At 43.9% G+C, this 20,339-nt stretch overlaps 4 non-coding genes across 4 annotated transcripts; all 4 read left to right on the forward strand.

Annotated features, from left to right (window-relative positions):
* Positions 1 to 784: 784 nt before the first annotated feature.
* Positions 785 to 972, forward strand: LOC120938566. Its single transcript, XR_005749137.1, has one exon. It is a non-coding gene; the product is annotated as a U2 spliceosomal RNA (small nuclear RNA).
* Positions 973 to 6,633: 5,661 nt separating this feature from the next.
* Positions 6,634 to 6,822, forward strand: LOC120938593. Its single transcript, XR_005749158.1, has one exon. It is a non-coding gene; the product is annotated as a U2 spliceosomal RNA (small nuclear RNA).
* A 6,129-nt stretch (positions 6,823 to 12,951) lies between these two features.
* Positions 12,952 to 13,138, forward strand: LOC120938642. Its single transcript, XR_005749188.1, has one exon. It is a non-coding gene; the product is annotated as a U2 spliceosomal RNA (small nuclear RNA).
* Positions 13,139 to 19,796: 6,658 nt separating this feature from the next.
* LOC120938607 lies at positions 19,797 to 19,982 on the forward strand. The gene has a single exon (XR_005749167.1). It is a non-coding gene; the product is annotated as a U2 spliceosomal RNA (small nuclear RNA).
* Positions 19,983 to 20,339: the final 357 nt, after the last annotated feature.

Below are 20,339 nucleotides of genomic sequence, written 5' to 3' on the forward strand. Positions count from 1 at the left end.
TTTTAGTGTTTAAAAATGAACGTTTATTAGTGAGAGAATGTGTGGCTATGGTCCGGGCACGGCTATTTGGATATGGTTATATGGATCGAATTAAGTTGGGCATGGAGGAGGCTGAAAGGATCTGGCAATTTAAGTCCTGGAGAATTTGGGCAGTTTTTTTAAAGGACTTGGCTCTGTTTTTTTCTATTTTTGAAAAATGTATGCTTCTGTTTTGATAAATAATGTGAGTAGACAAATGAAACTTTTTTATGGAATTTTTTTCCTAACATTCTTGTTTTTTTCCACTAGATGGCGAAAAATGGAGGGGATGGGTATTGTGATAGGGAAAGAATATTTGATAGTCTAGATGATAGGGTCAGAAATGTTTTTTTTTGTATGTGTGTCTTCCTTCAAAAAATAAAGAAGGAAAGACTAATTGTCTTTTTTATATGTATGGAATATACAAATGCTATATGTTTGCTTTTCTAGTTTTTCTTTAGAAAGCTCTGAAGATGTAAGAAATTTTCTTTGTTTTTCATGTTTGTATGTATGTTTTGCATTTTGTTGTAAAAAAGACTAAGCGCATTCAGGCGCAAGAAATTATAATTATGCTTGTTCTTATGGTTTTTTTCTATGTATATGTTTTTTTTTCCTGTACAATCGCATAAAGCGCAAGAAATGACTTTTATGTTTATACTTTTCTGTATTTTCTGGAAAATATGTTTTGAAAATGTATTTGAATTTTCTCAGTTTTATTGTACTCTGTTTTTGTTTGTAAAAATGTTAAAGAACTTCTTTTTCTATGAAAATTTTTCAATAAAAGAATTAAAAAAAAAAAAATCTGTTCTTATCAGTTTAATATCTGATACGTCCCCTATCTGGGGACCATATATTAAATGGATTTTTAGAACAGGGAGATGGAAGAAGAGCTTGCTCTGTCCACTCCACGCATCGACCTGGTATTGCAGTACCTCCAGGACCGGTGCACCCCTCTCTTACGCAGTGTCAAAAAATAGATTTAACTGGAACATCATCCAACTTGTTTGTCTTGTGTGTTCTTGTTGCTTGCTTAAACTCGGTTCCGTGCTCTAATAAACTGGCATTTAACCCCTGTGTCTTTGTCTTCATTGCTTCTTGTCACTTTCTTGCCAAATGCCACTACTTTATGAAGTTACCTATACAGCAACACCTAGATTTAGTCAGGGCATCCAATTTTCGACAAGTCAGCTAGTGTTCTACTCCTCGCTCAGTCTCTTTCCTAAGGCCCAAAATGAAGCCTTCGATAAGCAGTGACTACTCTGCTGACAAACAAGGCGGCTGAATTTGCTCCATTGCTGTGTGCCTTGCTGCATGCAGCAGCTAGCTAGAAAAGTCAGCTGTGGCAAGGCTTTTTTATTTTTATCCGGAGGATCCCTTAGTCTTTCACTCCCTCTAGTGGCCCTCGATTTTCTTCCACGTTATGTTAACTAAGTCCACGTTATGCTAACTAGGAGGCCGGCCCATGCAAATGATTTTCCTTGTTGAACGTGCACGAGGAGCAACGAGAAGCACCTGAATGTGTGCAATTCTTATTTTGGGATGACTGAAGGTCATGACTGGGCTCCAGCAGTGTTGGGCAGGTGTCAGAAAAGGGTGGATTGTCCAGTAGACAGGGGGTCAGGCCTGTAGACCAGCGACACCCGTCTGGCTGCGGATTCACACCTCCGGACAGCCTAGACTGGGGGGAAGGGTGCTTGCCGGGTACAGGCAAACGGGCAACTCTCAGCGAGCCCTCCGGTGGGGCCAGAAAGCCGCTCGCTCGGAACAGAGAATAATTGGGTTATCGCTTCTCGGCCTTTTGGCTACCATCAAGTGTAGTTCTGCTGCATTTGTGAGTAGTCAGAAGGTGCCCGGGGTACCCGACGGTCGGCCTTGGGGGGATCGTTCCTCTTCGGAGGGGCCCCCCCTTGCTGCTATTGGCCTTAGGCTTAGTCAACGGGAAGCGATCGCCTTTTCTCAAGGCGTTTGGCGGTCGGTTGGCGGAGCCAGGGGGTTCCCCTTGTGGGGCCCCCTAGGTGGGCGAGCGGGCGGATCTTCAAACCTCTTCCAGGATGGCGGGCCGTGGGTTAAAAGACTCACTGAGGTTTCTGGTGATGCCAGGATGCAAGGACCAAGTGACACTGAAGAATATCGTGGTGGACGTGTTGATGGATACCTTCCTTGTGGCGGTGAGAGATATTATGTGTCTGCAGGATTTCCCCAACCAGGGGATTTACGATGTTACCTTTTCTTCCACAGCACTTTGTTGGAATATCTTTGAAGAGGCGGAGAAGAGGAAAAGAGAAGGAGCGTTGAAATTTCTGCAGGTGATCCCCTTATTCATGGAAGAGGAAAAGGTGATTATTGTACATATGTACAACCCGTTTGCTGATCCTGTACTTGTAAGGGCCTTTTTGGACAATTATTGCGAGGTATTGAGAGGGGGAGAGCCTGTTTTGAACAGGTATAAAATATGGACAGGCAAATACAGATTCCTTAGTAGATTTAAATTGGACCCAACCTGTATTGGGGGCGTGAGGCGGCCACCTCCTGTTTTTACGGTTGGGGGTGAGAGGGGTTTTTTATTCTATCAAGGACAGCCGAAGTATTGTAGAAAGTGTCTTTCATATGGGCATACGGCTGATGAATGTGACTCATCCGAGAGATGCAGACTGTGTCAGCAAGTGGGTCATAAGGCCAAGGACTGCAAAGCGGGGAAGGTATGTGACATCTGCAGACGTGTAGGTCATCTGGCCAGACAGTGTCCGGAATATCAGAGGGAAAGGAAGAAGTACCAGAGCACCAGACTGGGAGGTGAGACAAAAGGACAGAGGGGCAGACAAGAAGGGGGGGCTGAGCAGAAGGCTCCCAAAGGATCCCCCGGATCCGAGACTCAGGTGTCAGGGAAACGGAAGGGTGGGGTGGAAAGCGGGGAGGAAGGGTCCCTGCATATTGCCTATCCTGGGGCTTCCGAAGAGGAGGTCGCCAGTTCACCTGGACTAAGGAGAAGCCGGAGAGTGAGGAACGAGAAGTCTGGTCAACAGAAATAACAATGTTAAAAACTACGATGGCTGGGTGTGTTTATCCTTTAATAATGGCTTTGATTGTGGCCACGCTAAATGTAAGGAGCTTGAAGTCCGGTGTTAGGAGAGCGTTGGTCATGGACTATTTGGAAGCAGTGAAGGCGGATATCCTGTGTGTACAGGAATGTGGCATAGACGATCTGCATGGGGTCACTAAATGGAGGAAAGGGGTGGCTGTGTGGACACCTTGTTGTGAGTTAAGATCGGAAGGTGTTGGGGTGCTAATTAAAAATGAAAATATTAAAGTGATAGCACATGAGGAGGTGGTGCCTGGAAGGTGTCTGGCCGTGACATTGGAGTATGAGAATAAAAGATTGAGGCTTTTTAATTGTTACGCTCCTGCAGATAAAAGGGGGCGGAAGGATTTCCTTAGCACGCTAAAATTGCAACTGCCGGGAAGAGTACCAATTATTGTGGTGGGTGATTTTAATTGTGTGCGGAAACAGAGTGACAGGCATGGAGTTGGGGAGGGAGGAAGTGCGGATGTGACCTCTAGCTTGTTGAATGAGGTAGTTGACGACCTCAAACTCAAAGATGTAGCCGTGGTGGTGGTGGAAGGGGAACACGCAGCACATACTTTTTGGTCCGATAAAGGGACCGTATCGTCTCAGATTGATTTCTGTTTTGTGTCAGAATTTGTGGAGGTGAAAGGGTGTGAAACATTACCAGTTCTCTTTTCAGATCATAAAATTGCTATCTTGCAAGTTGGAGTTGGGTGCAGGAGTGACATTTGGTAATGGGCTATGGAAGTTAAACGTGTCTGTATTGGAAGATGAGGAGGTGTGTGGGAAAGTTTGTACTTACCTGGAGGGTTTGGTGGAGTGTAAGAAAGACTTTACAGATATTCTTGAATGGTGGGATTGGGTGAAGGACCGTTTGGCAAAGTTCTTGCAGAAAGTGTGCAGTATGAAAGCTAAGGAAAAAAGAGAGAAAGAGTTAATATTGATAAGGAAGCTACATTTTTTGTACAAATGCAAGAAAATAGGGGTGGAGGTGGATGAAGAACTAAAGGAAGTGAGGATTGAAAGGGAGAAATTCCTGAAGGATAAAGGGAAAAGAATTGTCTTTAACGCTAAGATAAAGGAGATGGAAGAAGGAGAGCGGTGCTCAAGATATTTCTTTAAAAAGGCCTATTCTGGAAAAAAAGTGATGGCTTCTGTATTGGTAGGGGAGGAGGAGGTGAAGGGTGAAAGGATGGTGGAGGAGGTCTTTTCATTTTATAAAAATTTATATGACGTACAGGAGGGAGTGGTGGAGGAGGAACAAACTGAATATTGCAATGTGCTTGGAAAGTGTTTGGGGAAGGAGGAGGCCGAAGGGTTACTGGATGCAGTAACTGAGTTGGAGGTGGAAAGCATACTGAAAGACATGCAGAAAAATAAGACCCCGGGGAGGGATGGGTTCCCAGTGGAACTCTATTTGAAGTTTTGGCCGGTATTAAAAAGACATCTGGTTGAAATTGTCCAGCACTGTGTGGTTGCTGGGGAGTTGTCCCCAACAATGAAGGAAGGGGCAATCACTTTGTTATTTAAAAAAGGTGATCGACGAGAAATAAAGAATTGGCGCCCGATTACTCTTTTAAATGTAGATTATAAGCTGGTGACCAAGCTATTGGCCAAGAGGATGAGCTTGGTGGTTAATAAGTTGGTGGGGGAGGGGCAGGTATGCGCTGTGCCCGGGAGGAGAATGACTGATATTTTAATCCTACTAAGAGATCTGATTTCATATGCTCAGTCTAATAATATGTCTCTGGCTTTAATGGGGATAGACCTGGAGAAGGCCTATGACCGAGTCGCACATTCCTTTTTATTTAAGGTATTGGAAGAAATGGGAATTCCATCTCCCTTTTTAAGAACCTTGAGAGGGTTATATTCTGGAATTAGGTTACCGTTAACCACCACTTGACTCCTAACAGATTTTTTCCCTGTTTTGGCTGGGGTAAGGCAGGGCTGCCCGCTCTCGCCTATTTTATTTATTTGTGCGATCGAGCCACTCCTTCGGCATGTACAAAGGGACAAGAGGTTGAAAGTGATTTTTTTGCCAGGAGGTGGAGGGGAGAATGTTAAAGCAGTCTGTTATATGGATGATGTCACCTTTGCCTGCTCTTCTGAGGTGGACGCCCGGAGGGCTGAGCTACAGCTAAGTTTGTTCGGCAGTGTGTCTGGCTTAAATGTCAACTGGCAGAAAAGCCAAATGTGTGTGTTTAGTGGCTCCGGGGTACTGAGAGATGTTAAAGTGAAGATAGTTGACTCCCTGGTGATACTGGGGACTCATTTTGTAAGAAACCAGTTGAGCTCAATTAACGCAGAGAAAGCCTTGGAAAAGATTAAAAAGAAAGTTGACTTCTGGAGGATGAGGTGGTTGACACTAACAGGGAAGGTGTTAGTGACCAAGGCAGTGATTTTGCCTCTGTTACTCTACTTCAGTTTGGTGTTTCCCCCCAATACTAGGTGGGTACAGAAGGTTGTGAGGGTCTTGTTCATTTTCTTTTGGGGAAGTAAGATGGAGAGAGTGGAACGGCGGTCGATAATGAAGAGTTTTGAAGGAGGAGGGTATGGATTCCCGGATGTTCCGTTTTTTTTAAGCATGCACTATTGGCTGGTACATTTCAAAGCCTTTAGTGGAGGAGGCAAAACTGCTGCACTAATGAGGTATTTGGCCGGATGGGCTTTGATAAAGTGGGGTTGGTGTAGCAAGGATTTGTCGAGACCAATGGCTTTGGTGACCCCCTTCTTTTACCAGAAGCTGGTGACCTTTGTTAGAGCCAACAGACTATTGGAATTAGGGGAGCGTGCGGTGGAAAAGAAGGTTCTGGTAAATTGGATCAAAGGGGAGGAATTAAGAGACAATATTCTCGGTCTTGGCTCCAAAATGGTGGAGGTATGTTGGAAGAGGTTCTTCATAAAGGGAGTCTCTAACAGACAAAAAGAAATATCGTGGCTTGCGTTTCATGAGGCCCTTCTGACTAAGTCCTTCTTGAGAGGGAGGGATTTGGCCAGGGATGAGAAATGTCCGAGAGAAGGATGTAGTGGCGTGGAGACAGTGGAACATGGCTGTCCTTTTGTACAGAGGGTGCAAAGGAAGTTGTCTCCCTTTGTGGAGGAGGTGTTCGAGGTCAAAAATTTGAATAAAATGGTTTGGTTTTTTGGGTTGGTGGAGGGGCAGAAAGCTACACAAAGGAAGGTTTGGATCTTGATAGCCATCTTGAAGGAAGTGATGTGGGATACTAGGTGTTGGGAGGCGAGGAGAAAGTGTGTGTTATCAGAGGTTGATTGTGTGAATTTGGTTTTGGCGAAGTTGTATGTGGTGGTGTTGGTGGATAGGAAATGGATGGGGGAGGATGAAGCAAATGATTATTGGGGTTGGGGGAGGTGGAGGAGGGGTGGAGGGTGGGGGTAGGGGATTGTATATTGTCTTTTAAAATGTATATTTTGTGATCTTTTAATGACTGCTTGAGAAAAGTAAAGTATGACCAGATGATGATAAAAGCACAGTACCTGGAAAGAGCTTGGGCGGAGGGTTCTTCGTGAGTAAAGATTTACTGAAGTACGGACTTGCTTGAGATCTGATGGGAAAAAAAAAAAAAAAATCTGTTCTTATCAGTTTAATATCTGATACGTCCCCTATCTGGGGACCATATATTAAATGGATTTTTAGAACAGGGAGATGGAAGAAGAGCTTGCTCTGTCCACTCCACGCATCGACCTGGTATTGCAGTACCTCCAGGATCGGTGCACCCCTCTCTTACGCAGTGTCAAAAAATAGATTTAACTGGAACATCATCCAACTTGTTTGTCTTGTGTGTTCTTGTTGCTTGCTGACAATGTTTTTTGCTTAAACTCGGTTCCGTGCTCTAATAAACTGGCATTTAACGCTTGTGTCTTTGTCTTTATTGCTTCTTGTCACTTTCTTGCCAAATGCCAATACTTTATCAAGTGACCTATACAGCAACACCTAGATTTAGTCAGGGCATCCAATTTTCGACAAGTCAGCTAGTGTCCTACTTCTCGCTCTCTCTTTCCTAAGGCCCAAAATGAAGCCTTCGATAAGCAGTGACTACTCTGCTGACAAACAAGGGGGCTGAATTTGCTCCATTGCTGTGTGCCTTCTTGCTGCATGCAGCAGCTAGCTAGAAAACTCAGCTGTGGCAAGGGTTTTTTATTTTTATCCGGAGGATCCCTTAGTCTTTGACTCCCTCTAGTGGCCCTCGATTTTCTTCCACGTCATGTTAACTAAGTCCACGTTATGCTAACTAGGAGGCCGGCCCATGCAAATGATTTTCCTTGTTGAACGTGCACGAGGAGCAACGAGAAGCACCTGAACGTGTGCAATTCTTATTTTGGGATGACTGAGGGTCATGACTGGGCTCCAGCAGTGTTGGGCAGGTGTCAGGAAAGGGTGGATTGTCCAGTAGACAGGGGTCAGGCCTGTAGACCAGCAACACCCGTCTGGCTGCGGATTCACACCTCCGGACAGCCTAGACTGGGGGGAAGGGCGCTTGCCGGGTATAGGCAAACGGGCAACTCTCAGCGAGCCCTCCGGTGGGGCCAGAAAGCCGCTCGCTCGGAACAGAGAATAATTGGGTTATCGCTTCTCGGCCTTTTGGCTACGATCAAGTGTAGTTCTGCTGCATTTGTAAGTAGTCAGAAGGTGCCCGGGGTACCCGACGGTCGGCCTTGGGGGGATCGTTCCTCTTCGGAGGGGCCCCCCCTTGCTGCTATTGGCCTTAGGCTTAGTCCCCGGGCAACGGGAAGCGATCGCCTTCCTAAAGGCGTAGGCGGTCGGTTGGCAGAGCTGGGGGGTTCCCCTTGTGGGGCCCCCTAGGTGGGCGAGCGGATCTTCGGACCTTTCTTCAGGATGGCGAGCCGTGGGTTGAAGGACTCACTGAGGTTCCTGGTGATGACAGGTTTCAAGGAACAAGTGACGCTGAAAACCATTGTCGTGGACGTTTTGATGGAGACCTTCAATATCGCGGTGAGAGATATAATGTGTCTGCAAGATTTTCCCAATCAGGGAATTTATGATGTAACGTTTTCATCCACAGCGATGTGTTGGGATATTTTTGAGGAAGCCGTGAAAAGAAAAAGGAGAAGGAGCTTTGAAGCGGTTACAGGTAATCCCCTTATTTATGGAAGAAGAGAAGGTCATCATTGTCCATATGTATAACCCGTTTGCGGATCCAGTGCTAGTACGAGCGTTCCTTGACAATTACTGTGAAGCGTTAAGAGGGGGAGAGCCTGTTTTAAATAGGTATAAAATTTGGACAGGAAAATATAGATTCCTGGGTAGGTTTAAACTGGACCCAACCTGTATTGGGGGTGTAAGACGGCCGCCTCCTGTCTTTACGGTTGGGGGTGAAAGAGGCTTTTTGTTTTACCAAGGACAGCCTAAGTATTGCAGGAAGTGTTTATCATATGGGCATACAGCTAACGAGTGTGATTCATCGGAGAGGTGTAGGTTGTGCCAGCAGGTGGGACACAAGGCCAAGGACTGCAAAGCAGGAAGGATGTGCGATATTTGCAAACATGCAGGACATTTGGCCAGACAGTGCCCAGAGTATGAGAAGGAACGGAAGAAATACCAGATTACCAGACTGGGAGGTGAGGCCAAGGAACAGAGGGGCAGACAAGAAGGGGGGGCTGAGCAGAAGGCTCCCAAAGGGGGGCATGCCGGCGAAACTCCGAGGTCTGCACCCGGTGATGTTCCACCCAGTGACGCGGCTGGGGCGAGTGGCGGAGTGAGTGATCCAGGTGCGGACGCAGCAGCGGATGATGCCGGTCACGGCTCTGCAACCCCTCAGATGGCAGAGGGTGATGTAGGGAACCACGCGGGTGGTCCTGATATGGAGGCCAATTCCCTCCGTGAAGATGAGATGGAGGTAAGTGGTGCGGCTGAGCAACCCCCGGACTTGCCTGAAGGAGTGGAGATCGTGATCGAAGGATCAGAGCGGGTCGACAGTCCCACATATAGCCCGTGTGAAGCATCGGTCCTGATTGGGGACATTTCCTCTAGTGAGGAGGAAATGGAAGACGAGGATGAAGATGATGATGACGACGGTGGTGATAGCGAGAAAAGTCTGGAATGTGGTCAGCGGATGGGCTTTACCCCTGGAACTGAGACTCAGGTGTCGGGAAAACGGAAGGGGGGGGGATAGCGGGGAGGAAGGTTCCCTGCATATTGCCTCTCCTGGGGCCTCTGAAGAGGAGGTCGCCAGTTCACCTGGACCAAGAAGAAGCAGGAGAGTGAGACAGGAGAAGACTAGTCAGCAGAAAGGACAACATAAATGAGTGTGATGGCTGGATTTATGTTTTTTGTGATAATGGCTCTTATTGTAGCCTCTTTAAATGTGAGAAGCCTGAAGTCCGGGGTAAGGAAAGCTCTGATTATGGATTATTTACAGTCAGTGAAGGCAGATATTATCTGTGTACAAGAATGTGGTGTGGAGGATCTCCATGGTGTTACTAAATGGGAGAAGGGTATGGGGATATGGACACCCTGTTGCGAGACTAGATCGGAAGGCGTTGGGGTGTTAGTTAAAAATGACAATATTAAAATAGTGTCATATGAGGAGGTGGTGCCTGGAAGGTGCCTATCCGTGATGTTGAATTTTGAGAACAGCCAATTAAGATTATTGAACTGTTATGCTCCTGCCGATAAGAGGGGGCAGAGGGACTTTCTGAAACTGTTGAAGTTACATTTGCCGGGAAGAGTTACTACTATTGTGGCGGGTGATTTTAATTGTGTAAGAAAGATGAGTGACAGGCACGGAATCAGTGAGGGAGGAGGTGTGGATGTGACCTCCCGGTTATTAAATTAATTGATTACGGATATAAGATTGAAGGATGTGGCTGTGGAGGTGGAGGGGGAACAAGTAGCACACACTTATTTTTCAGATAAAGGTACTGTGTCATCACGCATAGATTTTCTTTTCGTATCAGAATTTGTGGAGGTGGAGGGGTACGAGGTAGCCCCAGTTCTGTTCTCAGACCATAAAATTTTGTTTTGTAAGTTAAAACTGTGAGCTGGAGTAAAGTTTGGGAAAGGACTATGGAAGTTAAATGTGGCTATACTGGATGATGATGGTGTGTGTGAAAGGGCTGGTACTTACCTGGAAGAGCTGGTAAAACAGAAAAAAGACTTTGTAAATATCCTCGGGTGGTGGGATTGGGTCAAAAGCCGCCTTGCCAAGTTTTTGCAGGAGGTGTGTAGCATGAAAGCTAAAGAGGAGAAGGAAAAAGAACTAAGGTTAATAAGGAAGCTGTACTTTTTGTATAAATGTAAAAGAATTGGGGTGGAGGTGGAGGAGGACTTGAAGGAGGTAAGAGAGCAACGGGATAAAATACTGAAAGAGAAAGGCAAAAAGATAATTTTTAATGCCAAGATAAAGGAGCTGGAGGAAGGGGAGCGCTGCACCAGATTCTTCTTTAGAAAAGCCTTTTCTGGGAAGAAAGTGATGGCCACTGTATTTGCAGGGGAGGAGGAGGTTAAGGGCGGAAGGTTGGTGGAGGAGGTTTTTTCCTTTTATAAGAACCTCTACGATGTCCAGGAAGGTGTGATGGAGGAGGAACAATCGGAGTACTGTAGTGTGGTGGAAAGATGTCTGGAGAAGGAAGAAGCATAAGGACTTTTGGATACAGTGACAGAGTTGGAAGTGGAAAGTGTGTTGAAGAAAATGCAGAGGAATAAGACTCCGGGGAGGGACGGACTTCCCGTGGAACTCTATGCCAAGCTCTGGCCAGTTTTGAAGAGGCACTTGACCGAAGTGGTCCAGTACTGTGTGGCTACAGGGGAGGTGTCCCCAACAATGAAAGAGGGGGCAATTACCTTGATTTTTAAGAAGGGTGACCGGCGGGAGGTGAAAAATTGGCGCCCTATCACACTGCTTAATGTGGATTATAAGCTGGTCGCCAAGTTATTGGCAACTAGGATGAGCCTGGTGGTAGCTAGGCTGGTGGGTGAGGGTCAGGTATGTGCTGTCCCCGGTCGGAGAATATCAGACCTTTTAATTTTGTTACGGGATTTAATTTCTTATGCCCAGACGAACAATATGCCCTTGGCCCTAATGGGGATGGATTTAGAAAAGGCGTATGACAGAGTGGCACACTCCTTTCTTTTTAAAGTGCTTGATAAGATGGGAATTCCACCTCCCTTCCTGAAAACTTTGAGAGGGTTATATACCGGTATTATAAGCCAGGTAGTAGTTAATGGGAACCTGACCGATTTTTTCCCAGTATTGGCTGGGGTAAGGCAGGGGTGCCCATTGTCACCCATCCTTTTTATTTGTGCTATGGAGCCACTTCTGCGGCATGTACAGAAGGATAAGGGGATGAGAGGTGTTTTCCTGCCCGGGAGTGGGGGGAGAACGCCAAGGCAGTGTGCTACATGGACGACATAACTTTCATCTGTTCATCGGAGGCTGATGCCCGAAGAGCGGAGCTCCAACTTAGCCTGTTTAGTAGTATGTCCGGCCTGAGGGTTAACTGGCAGAAAAGCCAAAATTTGCCGCTTAAGTGGATCAGGCGCAATCAAAGACGTAAAAGTTAAAGTGGTTGATGAAATGGTGATTCTGGGGACACAGTTTAAAAGAGACTTATCAAGCCAAGCTAATGCTGAAAAGGCATTAGAGAAAATTCAGAAAAAAGTAGACTTTTGGAAATTGAGGCGGTTAACGTTGACTGGAAAAGTACTGGTGACCAAGTCGGTAATCCTACCATTGCTCCTGTATTTTAGTTTGGTTTTTCCCCCTAATGCAAGGTGGATGAAGAAAATTGTTAGAGTTCTTTTTGTATTTTTTTGGGGCAGCAAAATGGAGCGGGTGGAACGGAGGTCGGTGATGAAGAGCCTTGAAGGGGGGGGCTGTGGCTTCCCGGATGTCCCTGCTTTTTTGAATGCCCACTATTGGCTGGTGCATTTTAAGGCCTTTAGTGGGGAGGTAAAACTGCCATTTTGATGCGATACCTGGCTGGATGGGCCCTGATAAAGTGGGGTTGGTGCACTAAAGACTTGGCGAAACCAGTGGCCTTGGTGACTCCTTTTTTCTATTTTAAGTTGGTGTCCTTTTTTAGGGCCAATAGATTGATAGAGTTAGGAGAGGGCGCAGTGGAAAAGAAGAATTTGTTCAGATGGATTAGAGGGGAGGAGGTGCGGGACAATATCTGCGGACTTGGGTCAAGGATGGTGGAGGCTTGTTGGAAGAATTTCTTGATAGAAGGAGTGTCCAATAGGCAAAAGGAGGTGTCCTGGTTGGCTTTTCACGGAGCTCTGTTGACGAAGGCCTTTTTAAAAAGGGAGAGACTTGGCTAGAGAGGAGAGCTGCCCGAGAGATAAATGCAGTGAAATGGAAACGGCTGAGCACGCTCTGTTCGGCTGTACTTTTGCACGGAGGGTTCAAGAGAAGTTGGTCCCCTTTGTTGAGGAGGTGATAGGAGTTAGAGACTCAAACAAGTTGATGTGGTTTTTTGGGTTGGTGGAAGGGTCAAGAGTAACACAAAGAAAGATTTGGATTCTGGCGGCTATTTTTAAAGAAGTGATGTGGGATTCTAGGTGTTGGGAGGCCAGAAGGAAGTGTGTGTTGTCAGAAGGTGATTGTGTGAACATGATTTTGGCCAAATTGTATGTGGTGATGTTGGTGGATAGGAGGTGGATGGGGATGGATGAAGCGAATGAGTATTGGAATTGGGGGAGGTGGAAGAGGGGTGGAGGGTGGTGGTAGGGGATTGTATATTGTATTTTAATTTGTATATTGTGATCTTTTAAACTGTTTTTGCTTGAGAAAAGTAAAGTACTGATGCCTAGATGATGATATAAGCTAAGTACCTGGAAAGAACTTGGGCGGAGGGTTCTTGGTGAGGCAGATTTGCTGAAGTATGGACTTGCTTGTGATCTGATGGGAAAAAAAAAAAAAATCTGTTCTTATCAGTTTAATATCTGATACGTCCCCTATCTGGGGACCATATATTAAATGGATTTTTAGAACAGGGAGATGGAAGAAGAGCTTGCTCTGTCCACTCCACCCATCGACCTGGTATTGCAGTACCTCCAGGACCAGTGCACCCCTCTATTACGCAGTGTCAAAAAATAGATTTAACTGGAACATCATCCAACTTGTTTGTCTTGTGTGTTCTTGTTGCTTGCTGACAATGTTTCTTGCTTAAACTCGGTTCCGTGCTATAATAAACTGGCATTTAACCCTTGTGTCTTTGTCTTCATTGCTTCTTGTCACTTTCTTGCCAAATGCCACTACTTTATCAAGTTACCTGTACAGCAACACCTAGATTTAGTCAGGGCATCCAATTTTCGACAAGTCAGCTAGCGTCCTACTCCTCGCTCTCTCTTTCCTAAGGCCCAAAATGAAGCCTTCGATAAGCAGTGACTACTCTGCTGACAAACAAGGGGGCTGAATTTGCTCCATTGCTTTGTGCCTTGCTGCATGCAGCAGCTACCTAGAAAACTCAGCTGTAGCAAGGGTTTTTTATTTTTATCCGGAGGATGCCTTAGTCTTTGACTCCCTCTAGTGGCCCTCGATTTTCTTCCACGTCATGTTAACTAAGTCCACGTTATGCTAACTAGGAGGCCGGCCCATGCAAATGATTTTCCTTGTTGAACGTGCACGAGGAGCAACGAGAAGCACCTGAATGTGTGCAATTCTTATTTTGGGATGACTGAAGGTCATGACTGGGCTCCAGCAGTGTTGGGCAGGTGTCAGGAAAGGGTGGATTGTCCAGTAGACAGGGGGTCAGGCCTGTAGACCAGCGACACCCCGGATTCACACCTCCGGACAGCCTAGACTGGGGGGAAGGGCGCTTGCCGGGTACAGGCAAACGGGCAACTCTCAGCGAGCCCTCCGGTGGGGCCAGAAAGCCGCTCGCTCGGAACAGAGAATAATTGGGTTATCGCTTCTCGGCCTTTTGGCTAGTGCAAAGGACTCCCGCGCGTGACCGGTTTTTCGGGGATCAGCGGGCCAGGCCTCTGAGCCTGGCCAGGTGAGCATATCACTTTTGGGGGTTCCCCCTGAAAGGAGAAGGCTGAGAGCGAGAGAGGTTTCTCCCTGGAGAGAAGGCCTATGATTTGCATAGAATTTGCATAATCATTAAACCAGTAATGGATGACAATATCCATTATACTTCATCGGCCCATGAGGTGCGCTTCCGCAATGCGGTTAAAATTGAAATTGAAGGAGAATGCAAAGAAGAAGACTGTGCTATGTTGGTCATGGGAAAATTATTGTCTGTATGCGGTGTGCAAGGAGAAGAATTGCTATGTATGGCAGAATATCGTAACCAAGGAGTGGTGGAGGTGGTGTTCAATTTATATGTAAATTATCAGGATTTCAAGAAGAAGTGGCAAGAGAAGAAAAATGATCCTGAGATTCAGTGTGGAATTTCTTCATCGCAACCCATGGAAGATGGTCACTGTCATGATGCATAATCCATATGTGACTACTAGTGAAGTGACAGATTTCTTGAAGATTAAATGCGAGGAAGTAGAATTCGTAAAGAAAATTAAAAATAGTGTGGGTGATTGGTCCGGTAAAAGACTGTATAGGTGCAGATTTTATTTGAACGAGTTTGCTGAAGACAACTTGGAACATCTAAAAACAGACTTTCCAAATAGGTCGTAATAGGGGGTTCCTGAAGTATTCAGGGATGCCTCCCTATTGCTGGAAATGTGCTGACAGAGGACATACAACAGCAAAATGTGATCTCTTGACAAAATGCAGGAATTGCAATGGATTGGGACATACATTGGAGAACTGCACGTTTCCCAAGAAATGTACGCATTGCCAAGGTACGGACCATCTGTATGAAGAATGCCCGACCAGAGTGAAAATGTTCGCTGAGAAAGTGGTTGGAACCAAAACCGGAAAAAAACTGAACTTGCCTGAAGACGAGGATGTCCTAAGGCAAGTAGTGGAGATGGAAAAGGAGCTGGGTAAGGAGAAAGAACCAGAACATGCTGAAGGTGAAACTGAACGAGTTGAACCAAATGTGATGGCAGAGAAGGAGAGTGAAATGGTGGTGGAGGAAAAACCTGTGGAAAAAGAGATGGACTATCAGTCTGAGAAGGAGGCAAGACCACAGGAAGAACCTGAAGAGGAGGGGGCGAAGAAGAGGAGGAAAGTCAACCCGAGTACTGATACAGTAGAGGATCTGTTTGGACCGGCGGAGTCACCGGATTCCTATTCCTGGATCATGGATGTGGCAAAGGACGAGGATGAAGGAAGCTCAATAACATCAGAGCCAGTCGTTAGAAAGCTTCATGATGGCAGTGAGGATGATCCTGGTTAGCCAATTAGTGAGCTGGTGATGGAATGTTTATTTTTGTCTCACACTACTCTAATTTATAGGAATGCAGTTGAGAGTGGCATCACTTAATGTGCGATCCATCGCAAATGGCCGACGTAGAATAACAATTTTTGATTTCTTTTCTACTATCCAAGTGGATATCTTTTTGTTACAGGAGTGCGGAGTGGAATTTAAGTTGCATTATGATGATTTGGAAAGGGATTGGAAGTATGGCCCATCTTTATGGTCAGGGGAAAATGGAGTTAAAAATTCTGGTGTTGGCATCTTGATCAAAAATAAGGATGTCGAAATCATTTCTGTTACTGAGTAAAATATAGGGGTCTGATAATATAGATATAGATATATAATATAGACGTTCACTTTAAGGATTGATAATGCACTTTTGTTTGCTTTTTCACAGATGTTCACAGCTTCTTCTTTTTGTCCTTGGGAATCAGACAGAAGACTGATAAGACCAGTTGAAAATAGACTTTCTATTAAACCAGTTTGAACTGACCAAAGACTCATGGATAAGGTGAACATGCTGAAGGTGAAACTGAACGAGTTGAACCAAATGTGATGGCAGAGAAGGAGAGTGAAATGGTGGTGAAGGAAAAACCTGTGGAAAAAGAGATGGACTATCAGTCTGAGAAGGAGGCAAGACCACAGGAAGAACCTGAAGAGGAGGGGGCGAAGAAGAGGAGGAAAGTCAACCCGAGTACTGATACAGTAGAGGATCTGTTTGGACCGGCGGAGTCACCGGATTCCTATTCCTGGATCATGGATGTGGCAAAGGACGAGGATGAAGGAAGCTCAATAACATCAGAGCCAGTCGTTAGAAAGCTTCATGATGGCAGTGAGGATGATCCTGGTTAGCCAATTAGTGAGCTGGTGATGGAATGTTTATTTTTGTCTCACACTACTCTAATTTATAGGAATGCAGTTGAGAGTGGCATCACTTAATGTGCGATCCATCGCAAATGGCCGACGTAGAATAACAATTTTTGATTTCTTTTCTACTATCCAAGTGGATATCTTTTTGTTACAGGAGTGCGGAGTGGAATTTAAGTTGCATTATGATGATTTGGAAAGGGATTGGAAGTATGGCCCATCTTTATGGTCAGGGGAAAATGGAGTTAAAAATTCTGGTGTTGGCATCTTGATCAAAAATAAGGATGTCGAAATCATTTCTGTTACTCATATTGAGCCGGGAAGAGCTTTTTTGATTAAAGTTTTGTTTATGGGGAAGGAAATGAAAATAATTAATATATATGGCTCAGTAAGGAAAAATGAGCGATGCAATTTATTTGAAAAATTAAAATTATTTTTAATGGGTCAGGAGCCAGTTTTAGTTATGGGGGATTTTAACTGTATTTTACGTCTGGGTGATAGGAGTGGCGATAACTCTTTAGATAAATCATCAAAAATTTTGATTGAAATGTGTGAGGACTTGAGACTGCAGGGAGTATTGTGGGCAATGACAGCAACAGGTTCACATGGCAAAGTACAATTACAAAGTCACGGATTGACCATTGTTTGATTGCAAATGGGGTGAATGCGGTGAGTTGGGAGTTGTGTGATAATTTATTTTCAGATCATCGGTTAATTTTAGTTCAGGTAAATGTGGAAGGATGTGTGTCTGTGCAAAGGGGCTTATGGAAGTTGAATGTGTTGTTATTAGAGGATGAGAGGATGGATGAACTGTTTCGTGTATTGTATGTGAGATGTGTGAGGGCTAAAAGAGGGTTTTCGAATGTGTTAAAATGGTGGGACTGGTTCAAAGTACAGTGCAAAAACTTTTTCATTAGATTTGGAGTCAGAAGGAGAAATGAACAAAGGAAAAAATACTTTATTTTGAACACAAGATGGCAGTGTTTGATCAAATTAAAAGGACATTGGTGTGGATGTGAGTGATGCAATGGAGAAAGTGTGTGAGGAAAGAAAAAAATGGATAAATGAGAGAGGGAAAGAAATTATATATAGAGCGAAAGTTGAGGAGTTAGAAATGGATGAGAAATGCACAAGATTTTTCTTCAAAAAGTGTGTGCAAAAGAAAAGTGTGATTAAAGAGATGGATGGATGTAAGGAAATGGATGGGATTTTGAAGAAGGTTTTTGATTTTTATCAGTTTCTTTTTTCTAAGAAAAAAATGTATTCTTCTTTTTATCTTGATTTTTTGGAAAAATTGGATGGGAACGTGGAAAGGAGTATGTATGGAAGTTTAACTGAGAGAGTGACGTGTGCAGAGTTAGAGATGATTGTGAAAAGTATGGCTAAAGGGAAAACACCAGGGTGTGATGGTTTGAGTGTAGAGCTTTATTTAAAGTTTTGGGATTGTGTGAAAGAGGACTTGTGTGAAATGGTGAATTATGCGAATCGCAAAAGGATGGAGTGGTGACTCTGATCTTCAAAAAAGGTGATCCAACTGATATTAAAAACTACAGACCTATAACACTACTCAACGTGGACTATAAAATTATAGCTAAGTTGTTGGCGTGTAGATTAAAGGAGGTGGTCAAATGTGTGGTAGGTGAGAGTCAAGTGTGTGCTGTGCCTGGTCGGAGTGTGTGGGAAAATTAGATTTTGGTGAGAGATGTTGTGAGTGATGTGTTGGATAGGAATGGTGTAGTGGCATTACTTTCTTTTGATTTTGAGAAAGCGTACGATAGGGTGAGTCATGAATTTATGTTTTTGGTATTGGAACGAATGAACTTTCTGAGAGAATTTGTAGGTATGGTGAAAGTATTGTATAAGAATGTTTTTTCACGTGTGCTGGTGAACGGTGCTCTAAAGGAGAAAATTAATATTAACTCTGGTGTTCGACAAGGCTGCCCTTTATCACCTTTATAATTTATTTGTTGCATAGAGCCGTTAGTGGTGAGTCTGCACAGAGAAAAAATAATCCGTGGAGTGACTATACCAGGAAGTGGTGGAAGGGAAGCAAAAGTTTTGGGCTACATGGATGATGTGGTTGTTGTGTGTAAGGATGTGAGATCAGTGAAGAGAGCAGTGTTTGTGGCTGAGTGTTTTTGTTCTGCGTCTGGCTTTAAAATAAATTTGGACAAGAGTGTGTGTTGTGGATTTGGTAATTGGAGTGTGTGTGAAAGTTTGAAAGTGAATGTAATTAGAGAGGAAATAAAAATTCTGGGAGTTGTTTTTGATCAAAGGAACAATGGTGTTAAGAGTTGGGAAGGTGTGTTTGATAAGGTTAAGAAAAAAGTGGCCTTCTGGAAATTTAGAAAATTAACCTTTGTTGGGAAAATATTAATAATTAAAGCTATTATTTTACCATTATTACTTTATACCGGCTTAGTTTTCTACCCTGGAGAGTTGATCTTGAAAAGAATTATAAGGGAACTCTTTATGTTTATATGGGGTGCAAAAATGGAGAGAGTGAAGAGAGAGGTGTTATGTAAAGAAGTGAATAAAGGAGGAAGGGGGATGCCTGATGTGAGATTGTTTTTGAGTGTGAGATATCTTGGAATGATTGTGAAAATGAGTGGGAAGGAGACATTAACAGGATGTATGATTCGGTATGGTGGTGGTAAGATTTTAAGAAGATACAAATGGGTGCCTGTTAATTTGAATGTGCCTTATACAGAGATTTTGAGTTGTCATTATAAAATTTTGTTCAGATTTATTAAACGTTATAATTTACAGGAATATGATGTGGAGGAATTAAAAGATCCTAAGAAGGTGATCAAAAAGATTTTGAGTCTTCAGTATGTAGAGATGGTGGATAGGTACAATGAGAGGGTGTCAAGGAATATTTGGAATATGGTTGTTAACAAGAATCTAACAAATAGCCAAAGTGATTTAGGACGGCAGATAGTGCATGAATGCTTACCTGTGAGAGCGTTTCAATATAGAAGAGGATTACTCCGATCTGGGAGGTGCCCTAGGTTCCCTTGTGGCAACGATGAAAACGGTAATGCACTTAATGTGGAACTGTATTTTTGCACAGGATTTCTGGAAAAGAGTGGGTGACATCTTGAGAGTGGTAACAGGAATGGCACGTTTGAGTTTTGACAGAGTGGTGTATGGTGTTAATTTAGGTGTAACGCAAGATAAGAAATAGGTGGCGTGGAAAATTATTAGTTCTGGAAAAGAAGTGTTATGGATGTGTAGATGTATTTTAGTTATTAAGAGAGAGATTGTAAGTATAGATGAATGTGTAAAGTTTTTGTTGTCTAAAATGCATATATATTTTTTGTGGTATTTGAAACGTATGGGTGAGAGTGCGAATGATGTGTGGAAAATAAGTGAGTGGTATTTGTTTAAATAAAATATACAACTTTAAATTTAATATAAAAAATACAATAATAATTAAAAAATTATTAATGCCAAACAAATGATGTAAATATGATCTCAACATAAGGAGTTCTTCAGTGAAGTTTTGTCTTGACGTTGAGAAAAATCATGAAATAAGCTGATGTTTGGTAAAAAAAAAAAAAAAAAAAAAAAATCTGTTCTTATCAGTTTAATATCTGATACGTCCCCTATCTGGGGACCATATATTAAATGGATTTTTAGAACAGGGAGATGGAAGAAGAGCTTGCTCTGTCCACTCCACGCATCGACCTGGTATTGCAGTACCTCCAGGACCGGTGCACCCCTCTCTTACGCAGTGTCAAAAAATAGATTTAACTGGAACATCATCCAACTTGTTTGTCTTGTGTGTTCTTGTTGCTTGCTGACAATGTTTCTTGCTTAAACTTGGTTCCGTGCTATAATAAACTGGCATTTAACCCTTGTGTCTTTGTCTTCATTGCTTCTTGTCACTTTCTTGACAAATGCCACTACTTTATCAAGTTACCTATACAGCAACACCTAGATTTAGTCAAGGCATCCAATTTTCGACAAGTCAGCTAGTGTTCTACTCCTCGCTCTCTCTTTCCTAAGGCCCAAAATTAAGCCTTCGATAAGCAGTGACTACTCTGCTGACAAACAAGGGGGCTGAATTTGCTCCATTGCT

This window comes from Rana temporaria, chromosome 4, assembly GCF_905171775.1.
Source record: "Rana temporaria chromosome 4, aRanTem1.1, whole genome shotgun sequence".
Taxonomy (NCBI): Eukaryota; Metazoa; Chordata; class Amphibia; order Anura; family Ranidae; genus Rana; species Rana temporaria.